This window comes from Pteropus alecto, unplaced genomic scaffold (genome assembly GCF_000325575.1).
Source record: "Pteropus alecto unplaced genomic scaffold, ASM32557v1 scaffold392, whole genome shotgun sequence".
In the NCBI taxonomy this organism is placed as follows: domain Eukaryota; kingdom Metazoa; phylum Chordata; class Mammalia; order Chiroptera; family Pteropodidae; genus Pteropus; species Pteropus alecto.
The window spans coordinates 1,047,319-1,062,960 of NW_006431933.1; the positions used below are offsets into that span (position 1 = coordinate 1,047,319).

The window sequence follows — 15,642 nt, forward strand, 5'->3', positions numbered from 1 at the left end:
TCTTGATCTCTCTTTTTATTTCTTCTCTGACCCAGTTATTCTTCAGTAATATGTCGTTTAATCTCCATGTATTCGTGGTTCTTCCTGATTTCTTTTTGCAATTGTTCTCTAGTTTCAAAGTATTATGATCAGAGAATACGGTTGATATGATTTCAACCCTCTTACATTTATTGAGGCTATTTCTGTGTCCCAGTATGTGGTTGATTCTTGAGAATGTTCCATGTGCACTAGAGAAGAATTTATAAGCAGCTGTTTTGGGATGGAAGGCTCTGTAAATATCATTGATGTCCAGTTGGTCTAATGTGTCCTTTAAGGACGTTATTTCCTTATTGATTTTCTGTTTGACCTGTCCATATCCGACAGTGGGTGTTTAGGTCCCCTACTACGATAGTGTTTTGTTCTTTTTCTCCCTTTAGTTCTGTCAGTAATTGCTTTACATATTTCAGGGCTCCGTGATTGGAAGCATAGGTATTAATAAGTGTTATGTCTTCTTGGTGCATGATTCCCTTTATCATTATGACGTGTCCTTCAGTATCTTTCTTTACCTTTTTTATTTTGAGATCTATATCGTCCAATATTAGCACTGCTACTCCTGCTTTTCTCTGAATGCCATTTGCTTGAAATATCGTTTTCCACCCTTTCACTTTAAGTCTATATTTGTCTTTGGAGCTGAGATATGTCTCCTGGAGGCAGCATGTGGTTGAGTTTTGTTTTTTGATCCATTCTCAACTCTATGCTTTTTTATTGGTGAGTTAAGTCCTTTTACATTTAGAGTGACTATTGAAATATGAGATCTCCTTATAGCCACTTTATCTTTTGCTTTCTGGTAGCTCAGTGTTTCTATTGCTTCCTTGTCCTTTTGTTTCTGTTGTCTTTATTTTGGTTGGCTTTTGCATGTTTTGCCTCTGATTCTTCTTGTTTTATGTTACATACTTCGGTTCTGACTCTATGGTGTGTGGTTAACATGACAAATATGAAAGAGATAGTTATGTATATACAGTGGTCCATTTTCTTCTGTGTGTGCCTTATCTCCTTTCCTGGATGGTTTTTTTTAAATCACACTTTGTTCCCTATAGCATTTTTCACTGATAATCACTCCTCTGTTCCTCAAAATTTCTCCCACCTTGGTTCTTGTGATAATGAATGCAGTTATCCACCATTTATGAATTAACTGAGCATTGCTTGGGCCAGGCACTGTACTAGACTCCATTTTTACTACTTCTTTGTGACTTAGTCTCTTTAACTAGCTTCTCATTGCTTTCTTTCTCTACTCTTCCTTTTCCCTCTTCCACCTCATCCGTCATTATGGTACAAGGTTCAGTCTTGTCCTCTGCCTTTATCCCTGTGTTCTGTTCTTTAGGTATATGAACCTTTCTCACAGCATCAACTGGCACCACTAAGCATAGCTGTTCATCTGACTGCCGTTCCTCAGTCTTCAACTCTACCAAATATGTTCACTTGTACAGTAAAATAATTGTTCTCCTGGTCTCACCATGTACTAAAGTGAACTATCACATTCCTCCTTCCCAGATGGCCTCCCTGTCCTGGCATTCTCATTTACACTGATGACATGCAATTATCTCAGTTATACGATTAATACTTTAGGGTCGTCTTAGACTGTTCTTTTTTTTCCCACCTCCATTAGACAGCACTTAACTAACCTTATTGTTGAAATATTTTTCTTCTCCACCCTCTCCTTTTCATGCCCATCCTCATCAACCTAATGTGTGCCATTGGCTCCATGGTTACTATATCAGCCTCTCCTTCTGGGCCCCTACTTAAGGCCTCTGCTTCCTTCCTTCCATTTATGCTATATACTGCAGGATAAAGGGGCTTAGTAGTTCAAAGCATATAACCTTTGGGGGTGATTTGGTTATCATTAGTCTCATATCATCTTGTGACACTTTCTATTTTGGAACTTGTAAATAATTTCATCCTCTCCCAAGCTACATTGTCAGCTTTTTCAGTAATCCAAATGATGAGCACCTTCGTTTTGAAGTCTGGGACCACTTTCTTCAAGAACAAAAACATCAAAAACTGAGCAGCAAGCACATGCCACGTATTTTCACAAAATTAACCTTGATTTATCCCACAGCGGCTATCACAGGATGTTGAGATAAGTTAACAGATACTTATTTGCTTTGAGAACTCAATTCTCTGCCTTAGCAATCATTTGATGTTGTGACTATTGGATAGGGCATGATCAATGAAAACTGGTCTTTGCTTATGTTCCTCTCCATGTCTTGAATCCCTTGATCACTCTATCCCTATTCCTACCCACTCACCCCAAAGCTTCAAATTCTGCCCTTCCTTCAGGACTGGCCCAAGTTTTACATCCTCTAGTAAGCCACTGACTCCTGATAATTTGGACTAGTCATGTCAGATTTTTAAAGAATAAAAAAATGTGGATTTGAGAACCATTGGACTTGGGTTTGATTTACATTCTGCTGTACATAACCTGTGTAGATCTTTACAAGCTATGTTATATCTTTTGTTTTCTCACCTGTAAAATGAGAATTATGCCTGCTTCGCAGTCATTTTGAGCATTCAGTGAAATAAAGTAAAATTACTAAGTAGCCTCTGTATTAGTTATTCTCCTCTTTAATCATACAAAACTTTGAAGTATTACTTTTCTTGTGTCTTATTTCTCCGAAATGATACAAAGCTCTCTGTGGACAGACACCAAGACTTCTGTACCTGTCCCTTCTTGGTTTCTGGCAGCCAAGTACTGCCTGAAGCAAATAAATACTAGTTGGATGAATATAAATATGAACATGATTGAGGGGGCTCTAGTACTCTAATGCCACTCAATCAGTAACCGATATTGAAGTCCTGTGAGTATTGAACTTATGAGCTGAACACTGTAGGACTGAGGTAGGAGGATGAAGGGAACTGTTAGCAGTATACCAAAAAGAAGAAGGAGAAGAAGAGAGAGGGGGAGAAGGAAAAGAGATGGAGGAGAAGGAGGGGAAGTGGGGAAGGAAAGGAGGAAAAGGAGAAAGAAAAGAGAGAAAGGAGGAGGGGAGAGGGAGGAAAAGGAGGAAGAGGAAGAAGAACAGCATACTGGGTCTCATGTAACACAAAGTCTAGTGGTAGGCAGCTAGGCAGCCCAGCAACTCCACAATGTCTTTAAGGTCCTAGGCTCTTTCCATCTTCCTGTTCTGCCACCCTAAACAGGTAACTTTCTCTTTACATGAGATGGCTCTCATGCCTCTAAGTATTGTGACTGCATTCTAGGTAGAATGGAGAAGACGAATGACAAAGGGCCAGCTAAGTCCCTTTTCATTGGGAAAACGATAACTTTACCATCAGCCTCACTCCCTAGACTTCTACTTACATCTCATCTACCAGAGTTGGATCACATGGCCATCCTACCTTCTAGTCTGGGCAGGTGAGTATTCTTACTGGACACACATTGTCCCCATGAAAAATTGAGGTTCTGACAATAAAGATGGAAAGAATGGATATTGGGTAAGCAACTATCAGTATTTGCCACGTGAAGCTTACAATCTGTTTAGAATACACCATAAACAGATGGAGGGGAAAAGTTTCAGAACATATGGAACCCAAAATTTTCCTCAGAGAAATAAAGAATGGGATAAGACCATTTGGGTAAGGTCTCCCAGGGAAGTAAAAAATTCCCAAGAATTTCTGAAGAATGTCAGAAACAAAGTCATTGCTGTTGTGATTAAAACTGGTTCTTGTATCCCATCAGATGTGCAGGATTTATGGACAGACTTGGATAGAGCCTAGAAGGCCTGGAACAGTTTTCATGGGCTTCTGTCTCATAAAGTCGTGGTGCTTCTATTTTCAGAAAGCTAAATACAGAGACTTCTGAGAACCCACTTAGATGATGGTTCCCAAGAGGAACCACTTTCTCCTAAGCCACACATGGTGCAATTTACTTCTAATATAGAAAATGATAATTAGTCTCTAAAGTTGAGCATTCTCTGGAATCAGACACTTCCTTAATCCCTTTTGAAATTTCAGATTTAGGAAAATTCAATCTAGAAAGAATACATAGTTCAGGGAAATTTAATTTTTTTCTTAAGTACATATAGATTCTGGACTTATATAAAAAAGACAGTGATTGTATCATTCAGAATTCTACCAGAGAAACAGAATCATTAGGGGATATATATATGTTCCATATATATTATATATATGTTCCTTATGTACATTATATATATATACATGTTCCTTATAAATACAAAGAATTTTATTGCAATTAATTGGCTTAGATGATTGTGGGGGCTGGCTAGGCAAGTCCAAAATCTGAAATCTGTAGAGCAGAGCATCAGGAAAGGTAGGCTGGATTTCTTAGACATAGCTGATTGTGCTGTCCATAGTGGAATTTCTGCTTCAAGGGAAGCCTCAGTTCTGCTCTTAAGGCCTTCAACTGATTGAACCAGGCCCACCCTGATTATCCAGGATAATCTTCCTTACTTAAAGTTAACAGATTATAGACTTAAATCACATCTACAAAAAACACCCCTACTTAGATTAGTGTTTGATTGAATAACTGGGGACTATAGCCTAGTCATGTTAACACATAAAACTGACCATTACAGTTAATGGTTGCTGTTTCATTTTGTTTTTAATTTCCATCAGTGAACACTCTTCTTTATGAAAATAAATCATGAGCCCAGACAGGCTCCTAGGAAGAGATAGAGTCAATATTATCAATCTGTTGCATCAGGATTAAAACATATTTGGTCTATGAAGGTCATTAACCATCTGGTAAAAGGAAGCTTCATTACTTATAATTCATCCATTGGGTGTATGCCATTGCTCAATTCCACTAAACTGTTTTCAGTTTATTGTAAGAAAATTAGTTCTCCAGTTCAATTTAACACTTAAAAAAGAAGTATTTCAAGAAACGGGTGTATATTTCTTCATCTGTAAATCATTTCCTCAGGCCACAAATCTTTAATGAGTACTGGGCTAGGTTAGTTGGTTATTTCCATTCTCCTTTGGGATAAAAATGGTAGATACTTTAAATACTGAAACCTACACAAGAGTAGAAAGCATACCTACTGTCTAATAATTATATGGAGAAAGTTATTTTCTGAGTCTCAGTTTGCTTACCTGTAAAATGGAAATAATGATTACTATCGAGGGTTTGGGGGAAGATTAGATGAGAAAATATAAGTTAAACACTTGGAACACAGTAGATGCTTCAAAAATACTGATTTTCTGCCTCCTTCCATGAATGTAGTTTTCACAAGTGAGGTCTTGTGAATTAAAAGTTCTCTATTTTTTGCAGATTGTCTCTATTTGATAGCATTATTTTGGATATCAATATGTAGCGAAGAATTAAGAGATTACCAGTAGTCATAAACTTATCACATTGACTATACTCTCCCATTATAGTTTCCTTTGTATTTACTTATGTGCACATGAAGAACATTTTCACAGTACCATTTCAACCATGAGTGCAAATAAAAGTGCCACGTGTTTACAATTGCTTTTCTGTTTGAAAAATCAGCAATTTTCCAAATTTTATCTGAAAATGTTCCTGTGAGTCATAGCAGTGAAGTTCTGAACAAATGTGAGGTATCGCCAGATTTCACAAGTTTGAAATAATTTTTGACTGAGGAAAAAGGGAGCATATCTTAAATTCTTTTTAGTATCAGACTCTCTTATGTGGCTTGGCAGATGCACAGGTTGTTTTGTGTTATTATTAATTGTTAATTACACAAATACCATTTTATTTTCCCTGCAAAAACAAGATAAATCTAAAATCCTCTTTGATCTCTACTCTCCATTGGTAACTACCATTATCAATTTGGTCTGTATTCTTCCAGACCATTTGTCTATGGATTTACATATATATTACAGAGCACAGATAGATGAGTTTATATAGAAAATAGCTATTTTACTTATCTAAGGAAAATAGGGCCCATTATTTTTTATTATGTGAAATTTTATGTGATGGGTAAGAGAAGGTGGATAGAAAAGAGAAGAAGGAAGGGAGGTCTTGCCAACAATGATAATTTACTTCTCTATATTTCTTTGGCCGGTGCTTACTTCGGCGGCACATATACTATGTTTCTTCAGACTTTTCATTTTTGGTCCCCTGAGCCCATTGCTGCCAAGTTACACCGCCATAGTGTCTGCACAATAACACAAGCAGCTTAAAGATCTTGCATCCAGTTTCATCAATGGGTGGCTCAACAAAAACAATTACGCAGTCCCCTATGCCTGCTGAGAATATCTCTTTACCCACATCCGAGCAGCATCAGTTCCATTTTACAAACAAACAAACAAACAAACAAAAGAAAAAAAGAAAGAAGGACAATAGTTATGACTTTAAAATACAAACTGAAGTCATCATAAGTCCTGATGTCAAATTCTTTGTCTTCCAACTGAAACAAAAATCTCTTCATTAATTATTTCATTAATTTATTTTAAAACATGAGGTAACTTCCAGACAAAATGGCACAGACTGCTAAGAAAAATGAAAACCTCTGGAAATAATACAAAAGTCCATCATAAAGAGTGGTGGAAAGAGGAAAGCGGGCTGGCTGGGACCCTCAGGACTTGAGCAAACATAGCATTGAGTTCCCCAGTTTTTCAGTATCCCAGAATGGGTGCTGAAGGGGCCTGCAACCTAGAATCTCCCATCAGAGAAGACAAAAATAAAGAAACAAACAAAAAAAGAAATCAAAGGAAAATCTGTTGTTTCTAGCCAGAGGACTGGGAAAGGAAAGAAGCCCAGTCCAGTAGGAGGGAAACCTTTTGATGACACCTGCCCTACCCCCGCCAGTGATGTCAGCAGAGACTGAGTAAGGTCCCCCATTCAGTACCCTCAGGCAGGTGGAGGAACGTTTTCTTTTCCCTCCCGGAGCACAAGCCAAGATTGAGTGGGAGTCCCAGAAGCACCAGGCAGCCTGGGGAAGCATTTTCACCCCACACCCCTACACTGCAGAGAGCTAGCTAGAGCCCAACCCCACCAGGCAGCCAGGCGAGGCCTGCTGGCAGAATCAGCAGATACCCAGCAAGGAACCATACTGCTTTGCCCCACCCAGCAGCAGCAGGTAGCCAGGGTTAGCACTTTCAGCCTCCGCAGGCCTGGCATCCCCCAGCCCCCACCTGGTGACAGCAGATGGCCCAGGGAGGCACAGGATCTACTGACCCCCACCAAGTAGCAGGTGGCTGAGGAGGCACTTTCCTCTCCCACCAGTGGTGGCAGCTGAGAACTCATGGGGGAGTTTGGACATCTGCCACTCCCCTCCCACTGGGCATCAGCAGAGGATCTAAAGAGATGCTGCCCCTACTCAGTGTTGCCATGTCAATGGAGATGGAGTGAGGAGTCTGGACTTTCACCTGTGTCTGGCAGTGGCAGCTGGTGCCCCTCACCCTCTCAATTAGAGCTGAAGGAAGGATCTGAGAGAGGAGGGAGCTGGAGAAAGAGATTCTTTAAATCTGCATAAGATGTCCTGGCAAGACACCTAACTGACCCAAAGGTAAAACTGACCAAATCAACATGCCTAAAGCTGTGAGAACTGAGCCACAGTGTGGAATACCACCAAAGTTTTCAAGGTGGCTTCAAGTAGCACACAAACAAACTAAAGCAGAATAGCATTGCAAAGGTTCTGAAAACTAAATTGTCATTACAACCACAGCCCACAAAAGTAGGCCAGGACCTATGCACTAAACTTAAATAGGATAACTGTCTACCAAAATGTCCGGGAGACAATGGGAAAAGCACTCATCATACCTGGAACTAGTAAAATCACAACTTGAATGGGAAAAGACAATTAAAATAACCAAATGGAAATTATAGAAGTGAAAAATATAATAATCAAAGTTAAACACTTATAGATGGGCTCAAAAGTGTCATGAAGCTGACAGAGGATAGAATCAGTAAACTTGAGGACAAAACAATAGAATTTCTCCAATCTAAACAAAAGAGAGAAAATAGATGAGAGAAAAATACCCCAGTGTCTCAGGGACCTATTGGACAATAACAAAAGTGCTAATATTCATATCCTTGAAGTTTCTAAAGAAAAGAAGAGTGGTACCGAAAATGAATTCAAAGAAATAATGTCTGAAAATGTCCCAAATTTGGCAAAACAATAAACCAACAGATTCAAGAAGCTCAGTGAAACCCAAACAAGAAATGCAAAAATATCCAAACCAAGACACATCATAAATAACTTCTGAAAACTAAAGAAAAAATGTTGAAAGAAGCTAGAGAGAAAAAAATACATTACCTATAAAAGAATATTAATTCAGATGACAGCAAATTTCTCATCTGAAATCATAAAGCCTGGAAGGAAGGGGTACACTTTTCAAATGATGAAAGAAAAAAGAAGTGCCAACTCTGAATTCTATGTTTAGCAAAAATGTCCTTCAGGAATGAAGGGGAAATAAAGACATTCTCAGATGACAGAAAACTTAAAAAATTTTTCACGAGCAGACTTATCATTACTGAATGGCTAAAGGAAGTTCTCCAAACAGAATGGAAATGATAACAGAAGGAAGCTTGGAGCTTCATAAAGGAAGGAAAACAATGAAATGTGTAAAAACAGGGATAAATATAATAGACTATCTTTTTCTTCATGAATTTTTTCAATCCTGATGAATTGTTGAAGCAAAAATTATAACACCATTTGATGTTGAATTCAATATATGTAGAGGAAATAGATAAGAAAATTATATTTTAAAATAGTTTAAATAAATGAATTAAAATACAGAGAGTCACAGAATAGCTTTTAAAAATAACCCAACTGTATGTTATCTACTAGAAACTCACTTCACTTTCATTATTTTTCATTCTTTGGTTTCTCTTTTTCCTTCTGATTTATTTCTAGATTTATGTCTTTGATATCACTGATCCTTTCCTCTATTTGGTCGACTTTATTTCTCAAGCTTGCTATTTCATTTTTCAACTCTTGCAGTGTGTTTTTTATCTCCAGAAGTTCTATTTGGTTCTTCTGCTGCAAGGAGCTCTGGTGGCTGCGAGAGGCAGCTTCTTTATTTGTCCCAGTCCACTGCCAGACACCTGGGTTTCTGACCTGTGGTAGCTCTTATGCGCAGATCCCACGTTCATGCGTGCTGGTGTGCAGTTTGGGTGTTTTTTGTTGAGTTTTAGATGTGCAGCTTATTGTTGTTTCAAGGGGAGAGATCTTAGGACGTCTCTCACTCTGCCATGTTTTCCCAGAATCAGAAACTCACTTCAAATATAACAATGTAGGTAGGTAGAAAGTAAAAGAATGGAAAGAGATATACTACTCAAACGTTAATTTATAAAAACAGGAGTGGTTATATTAATATTAGATAAAGTAGACTTCGGAGTAAACTAAATTACCAGGGACAAGAGGAATATCATATATTGATAAAAGGGTTAATCCACCATGAAGACATAGCAATCCAAAATGTGTATACACCAAACAACAGAGCTTCAAAATACATGAATCAAAATCTGATAAAACTTAAAGGAGAAACAACCAAATCCACAATTATGGTTGGAAACGTCAATTCTCCCTCTCAGCAATAGAACTAGTAGACATAAAATCATCAAGATTATAAAGTTCAACAACACTATAAAGCAGCGGGATCTAATCTATAGTATATTTTACCCAACAATAGCAAAACTCACATTCTTTTCAACTACTCGTGGAACATTCACCAAAATAAGCTTATATTCTGGATCATATGACAAATTTCAACAAATGTGAAAGAATTAAAATCATACAGAAGATATTCTCTGACCATAATGGAATCAAACTAGAAATTAATAACAAAGTCAACAGGAAAGTATCCAAACACTCGGAAACTAAACCACCCATTTCTCATCAATCCATAGGTCAAAAAGGAGATCTCAAGGGAAATTTTAAAAAATATAATGAACTGAATGAAAATGAAAATATAACATATCAAAATTTGTGGAATGTGGCTAAAGCAGTGCTGACATGGGAATTTAGAACCCTAAATGCTTACATTAGAAAAGAGGAAAGGTCTCAAATCCATCATGCAAGCTTCCACCTCAAGAGACTAGAAAAAGAAGAGCAAAATAAAAATTAACTTGGAGCAAGCAGAGGGAAGGAAATAATAGAGTAGAAATCAATAAAATTGAAAATAGAAAAATAAGAGAAAATCAGTTAAACAAAAAGCTATTTCTCTGAAAAGATCAATAAAATTGATAAACCTATATCAAGACTGACTAAGCTAACAAGAGAAAAGACACAAATCACTAATGAGACAAGAATCCTACAGATCCTGCAGCCATCGTAAAGAAAATAAAGTCCTCGACCCACTCTACATTCTTTGGAAGATGCTAAATGAATGTCTGTCCATAGTAAATATATAGTCAATCCATGAACAAAATGTGCATAAAATCTGTCACTATTTGGAAAAGAAACTTGCAAATTATTAAATTTCTTTGATATTAAGACCCCCCCCCCAAAAAAAAAAACTACTTTATGATCCAGCAATCTTACTTTCTGGGTATATATCCAAAAGAAATAAAACTTATCTCAAAGAGCTATCTGCATCTCCATGTTCATTGCAGCATTATTCACAATAGCCAAGATATGGAAACAACCTAAGTGTCTGTCAATAGATCAAGTAAATATGATACACACATAGTGGAATATTATTGCCTTTAAAAAGAAGGAAATCCTGTTATTTGTGACAATATGGATGAAACTGGAGGGCATTATGCTAAGTGAAATAGGCAAGGAAGAGAAAGACACATACTGCATGGTATCATTTATATGTGGAATCTAGAAAAATAAATAAAGTTGAACTCATAGAAATAGAGAGTAGAATAGTGCTTGCCAGAGGCTGGGGGGTGGGGGAAATTGAGATTGGTAGAAGGGTACAAACTTCTAGCTATAAGATGAATAAGGTTTGAGGATCTAGTGTATAATATGATGACTATAGCTGATAATATTGTATTGTATAATTGAAATTTGCTAAAAGAGTAGAATTTAAATGTTCTTACAAAGGGGGGGATAAATATGTGAGGTGATGGATGTGTTTAATAAAAAGGAATACTATGAAAAACCCTATGCACATAAATTTGACAACTTAGATAAAATGGACAAATTCCTTATAAATCACAAACTACCAAAACTCAACCAATATGGAATTTATAACCTGGATAGTTCGATAATTACTAAAAAAATTAGATTTGTAAGTTAAAAGGTCCTAAATTAAGAAAGTGCCAGGTCCACATGGTTTCACTGAGAATTCTACCAAACACTTAAAGAATTTTACAAATTTTACACAGTATCTTTTAGAATACCAAAAAGGAGGGAACACTTCTGTGTCAGGGGTCCCCAAGACCACTCCAAAGCTCAATGAGTCACTAGGAACTCAGCATATAGTCAGACTCACTGCTATGATTTAGTATAGCAAGAGAATACAGAGCAAAATCAGCAAAGGGAAAAGGTACATGGGGTGAAGTTCAGAGGAAACCAGACACAAATTTCTAAGAGTCCTCTCCCAATGGAGTCACACAGGATGTACTTAAGTCCAGCAAAAAGTGACAACACATGTGGAATGTGTTCTATCAGGGAAGCTCATTAGAAACTCAGTTCCCAGGGCATTTATTGGGGGGTGGTCATGTAGGTACCCTCTGCCTAGCACTTACCAAAATTCCAGACTCCCAGAAGGAAAGCAGATGTTCAACACAAACCATATTGTTTGTACAAACAGTTTAGGCACAGTGAGCCACTCTTATCATTCCTGGGAATGGTGGGAACTCACCCCAAATCCAAGTTTCCAGATGCCATCCAAGGACCGACCTTGAAAGCAGGCCTTTCAAAAGACAGCAGCAGTTAGACTTGCTGTTAACTCTTTTCTGCACAACCTGAAAATCAGAAGACTTGAATCTAGCCCCAACATAAATCACATTTGTACAAACAATTTAGGCATAGTGAGCCACTCTTATCAGTTCTGGGAATGGTGGGAATCTTCCTGAAATCTAAGTTCCCAGATGCCCACCAGAGGCCTGCTATGTTAACTCTTTTCTGCACAACTTCCCAACTCATTTTATGTAGTCAGTATTATACCAAAACCAGACAAAAACTGTATGAAAAAAAAAAAACCCTCAAAACTTCTCTCATAAATTCTGACACAAAAATCTTCAACAAAATATTAGTGATATTAGAATCTGGAAAGGTATAAAAAGAATTATACCATGGCGAAGTGGGGCTTATTCCAACTAAGCAAGGTTAGTTCAAAGTCAATATTCAATCAGTGTAATCTACCATATCCACAGACTAAAAAAGAAAAATCACATGATTATATCAATGATACAGAAAAAGAATTTAACAAAATTGAGCATTCATTCATGAAAAAAACTCTCAGAAACTAGGAATAGAAGGGCATGTTCTCAACTTGGTAAAGAGCATCTACAAAAATAAAACTGCAGCTAACAGTTTTCTTAATGGTGAAAGATGGACTGTTTCCCCCTAAGAGAGGGAACAGGGAAGGATGTCCACTCACACTACTCTTATTCAGTCAGCATAATACTCAAAGTTCTAGCCTACACAATAAAGCAAGAAAAGGAAATAAAGGGCATACAGATTGGAAAGGAAGAAATAATACTGTCCATATTCATAGACGGCACGATTGTCTATGTAGAAAATCCCAAGGAATCTACCAAAAATCTCCTAGAATAATTGAGTTCAGCAAAGTCAAAGGATATCAGATCAACACACAAAAATTAATAATGAACAATGAATGAGGAAGCCAACATTAAAAACACCATACTATTTTTTTATAATCACTCCAAAGAAAATGAAATACTGCATACACTTAACAAAACATGTACAGGATCTGTATGCTGAAAATTCTAAAATGCTGATGAAAGAGGTCAAATAAGATCTAAATAAATGGAGAGACACACATATCATATTCATGGATTGGAAGGCTCAATATAGTAAAGATGTCAATTTTCCCAAAACTGATGTATAGATTTAATACAATTCCTATAAAAATTCCAACAAGGTTTTTGTTGATAAAGACAATTTATTCCAAAATTTATATGGAAAAGCAAATGACCTCAAATAGCTAAAACAATTTTGAAGAAAAATGAAGTGGGAAGAATCACTCTACCCCATGTTAAGGCTTACTCTATAGCTATAGTAATCCCTGACTGTTTGGTATTCACACAAGGATAGACACATAGAACAATAGAAGAAAATAAGAACCCAGAAATAGCCTCATACAAATAGCCCGACATAAATATGCCCAACTGATTTTGACAAAGGTGCAAAAGCAATAATTGGACAAAAGATAGTCATTTTAACAAATTATGTTTAAGCCATCAGACATTCATAGGCAAAAATATGAACCTCGACCTTAAATTCACATTTTATACAATTTTTTTTTCAAAATGGACCATGGATCTAAACGTAAAATATAAAACTATAACTTTTAGAAGGAAATATAAGAGAAAATTTGTGGGACCTGGGGGTAGGTGACACCAAAGGGACGATATATAAATGCAGACATTGATAAGTTGGAGTTTATCAAAATTAAAAATTTTGGTCTGAAAAATCTATTAAGAGGATGAAAAGACCAGCTACAGACTGGAAAAAATATTTGCAGACCACGTATCTGACAGATAACTTATATCTAGGATACATAGAGAATTCTCAAAATTTAACAGTAAGAAACAAACAATAGTTAGAAAATGGGCAAAAAGACATGAACAGACATTTTACCAAAAAAGATATACAGATGACAAATAAGCACATGAAAATATGTTCAACATCATTAGCTATTAGGGAAACTCAATTTAAAAGAGACATCAACACACACCTATTAGAATGGCTAAAATAAAAATATAGTGACAATACCAAATGCAGACAAAGATGTGGAAAAACTGGATGTCTCATACATTGCTGGTGGGAATATGAAATGGTACAGACAGTCTGGAAATTTTTTGGCAGCTTCTTATAACATTAAATTTACATTTACCATCTGACCCAGAAATTTCGCTCTTGGGCATTTGTCACAAAGAAATGAAAACGTATGTTTACACCAAAAAAAAAAAAAAAAAGAAAAGAAAAGAAAAGAAACTCTACATGAATGTTCATAGTTTTATTCTTACTAGGCAAAAATTGGTAACGACCCAAATGTTCTTCAATAGGTGAATGGTTAAACTTGTACATCCATATCATAGCAATACTACTACTCAGTAATAAAAAGGAATGAACTATTGATACATGCGACAACTTGGGTGGATCTCAAGGAAATACTGCTGAGTATAGAAAAGCCAATTTCAAAAGGTATGATTCCATTTACATAATATTCTTGAAATAACAAAATTATAGAGATGGAGAACATGTGAACATGTTAGTGGTTGCCAGGGGTTGGGTTAGAGCAGAGGAAGGAGATGGCAGTGACTATATTGGGTAGCAGGAAGAATCTTTGTGGTGGAGGAACAGTTGATTGTGGTGGTTACCCGAATCTACGCGGGTGATAAAATTGCATACAGACATAGAAACGAGTACATGTAAAACTAGTGAAATCTGAATAAGCTCTGTGGATTGTACCAATGTAAATATCTTGGTTATATAAGATATTACCATTGGAGGGAAACCAGGTGAAAAGTACATGGGACTGCTCTGTAATATTTTTTACAGATCCTGTGAATCCATAATTATTTCGAAGTAAGTATAATACATTAGGTAAGTCCGAAGGACTATGACTATTTTAGAACTCACACATTTGCGTATTATAAAATAGAACTACATTTTCAATATGGAAAATAGACAAAATATAAAAGAGCCTACATTTGTGTTATCCTAGAAATGTAAATGAAAACGACAATATGACTCCGCAGTAATTGCACATGATACACAAACCCAAATAGGTAAATCAAAAAGGGTTTGTTGCTTAAACATCTGTATGAGTCAGGATTCCATCAGAGAAGCAGACCAATAGGACATTATATCTATATCTATATATCTAATTTGTTCATTCATTCATTCATTCATTCATTCATTCATTAGAAGATATTGGTTTACACAATCGTGGGGCTCGTGGGGCTGGCTAAGCAAATCCGAAATGTGTAGGGTACGCAGTCAGAAAGGAATGATCAGGTCCACTCAGATTATCCAGGATTATCTCCCTTACTTTAAATCAACTGATCGGCTTTAATTATATCAAAATATCTTCATAACAACGCCTAGATTAATGTTTGATTAAATAACTAGGGGCTATATCCTAACCAAGTGGACACATCAAAAAAGCCAAACAACATCATAAACCATTTGTTTGCAATTGAATAAACGTTTATGTTAATAGGGACCTTGGTTTTATCATTATAGGTGATCTAAGCGCTAACAATTTAAATCAATAGTGAGGGGTGAGTTTTCCACATGAGGGTCCACTTATAGAACTTTGGAGTTGAAAGGGGCCATGAAAAGCTTAGTCTGTATTTGAATACAGTCGAGGCACCTACCCGTGGTCCTCCCTGGCACACAGCCGGGCCGAGGCTCCCAGCGGCAGCAGCGCGCCCAGCAGGAGCAGATAGTAACCCACCTGAAGCACCGCGCGGCGGGTGCGGGAGCACGAGGTGGGCGGAGCCTGGAGGCGCTCAGGCGGTAGCAACAGCGCTCAGCCCGCCAGAAGGGCGCTCGGCGGACGGACGGCGGGGAGCTAGTCGGGTAGGGT

The 15,642-nt window shown here is 37.1% G+C and overlaps 1 protein-coding gene across 2 annotated transcripts in view; it reads left to right on the plus strand.

Moving 5' to 3' along the window:
* The first annotated feature begins 15,576 nt into the window (after positions 1-15,576).
* JADE3 (jade family PHD finger 3) overlaps positions 15,577-15,642 on the plus strand; it is a 133,705-nt gene continuing 133,639 nt past the window's right edge. The window contains exon 1 of one of the 2 annotated variants that reach the window (XM_006906900.3): positions 15,577-15,635. The gene's annotated coding sequence lies outside the window, so the exon portion shown is untranslated. The remainder of the gene's footprint in view (positions 15,636-15,642) is intronic. The other variant, XM_025043389.1, reaches the window with a different exon arrangement.